This window comes from Chrysochloris asiatica, unplaced genomic scaffold, assembly GCF_000296735.1.
Source record: "Chrysochloris asiatica unplaced genomic scaffold, ChrAsi1.0 scaffold00047, whole genome shotgun sequence".
Taxonomy (NCBI): Eukaryota; Metazoa; Chordata; class Mammalia; order Afrosoricida; family Chrysochloridae; genus Chrysochloris; species Chrysochloris asiatica.
In genome coordinates, this window is record NW_006408565.1 from 14,918,760 (window position 1) to 14,920,016 (window position 1,257).

Sequence of the window (1,257 nt, forward strand, 5' to 3'; positions counted from 1 at the left end):
AGCAAATCCACCACTCGTCTGTCAGTTTGTCATACTGTGGTGGCTTGCATGTTTCTGTGATGCTGGAATTTAAATACCAGTAGGGTCATCCATGGTGGACAGGTTTCAGTGGAGCTTCCAAACAAAGATAGACTAGGAAGAAGGAGAGGCAGACTATTTCTGAAAGTTTAAGTCACTAAAAACCTTGTGAAGAGCAACAGAACATTGTCAGAGCTTGTGCTGGAAAAAGAAAACATGAATAGCACCAGAATATTTTCAGACATAATGCCAAAAGATGAGCCCCTCAGATTGGAAGACACTCAAAATGCAACTGGGGAAGAGCTGCCTCCTTAAAGTAGAGTTGACTGTGATGATGCAAACGGAGTAAAGTTTTCAAGACATTCATTTGCTGGTGGGGCACAACTCAAAATGAGGAGAAACAACTGCAAACATCTATTAAATCAGAACATGGAATGTACAAACTATGGATCTAGGAAATTGTCAAAAATGAAATGGAATTTGTGAAATCCCCACAGATTACCACAGAAGCTGGTGAGGTTCTTATTCTAATTTTAGTGCCCAGCTTGGTTTTATTTAACATTTCAACCCTTCAATATCCTTATTTTGACTACTAGATCTACTGCAAATCTTTTAGTGGATCTATTTTGTGTAATATCCACTCCCCAAAATTATTTTTAGAGCTATCAATAATCTGATGTGTGCTATTCCCATTGAACAGAGACTGAATATGATACTAAGGCTGGGTCACATTCAAGACTCACAATTATGCATGAGCTACAACTTGGCATTTCTATATGTGTCGACTGAAAATTGCTGGTCTATAACCTGTTTTAGGGTAGACTGTGTCTTTGCAGTCCCTAGAGTACTTATTTTCTTTTGGATGCTTAGTTCATAGATCTTTAAAAAATTAGATTGGTAACTGACCAATCAAAAATACAATTAAATGGGTTGGGTTGTATATTTAAAGACAACTAGTTTTATTCTCTTAAAATAATGAATTGTTGTTGTTGTTGTGTGCTGTCAAGTTGTTTCCAACTCAGGGCAACCCTGTGAGAGATTTCCAAGGAGTGACTGGTGGGTTTGAACCATTGACCTTGTGGTTCAAATTGATCTTGCAGTCCAGTTCTTGTCCTGTAGCACCACACCAGGACTGTAGAGAATAATTACAGTACCAGGTCAATGCAAATTGTTAATGAACTTGACTGCTAACTAAAAGGTTGGAAGTTCAAGTTCATCCAGTTTCTTTGAAAGAAAGGC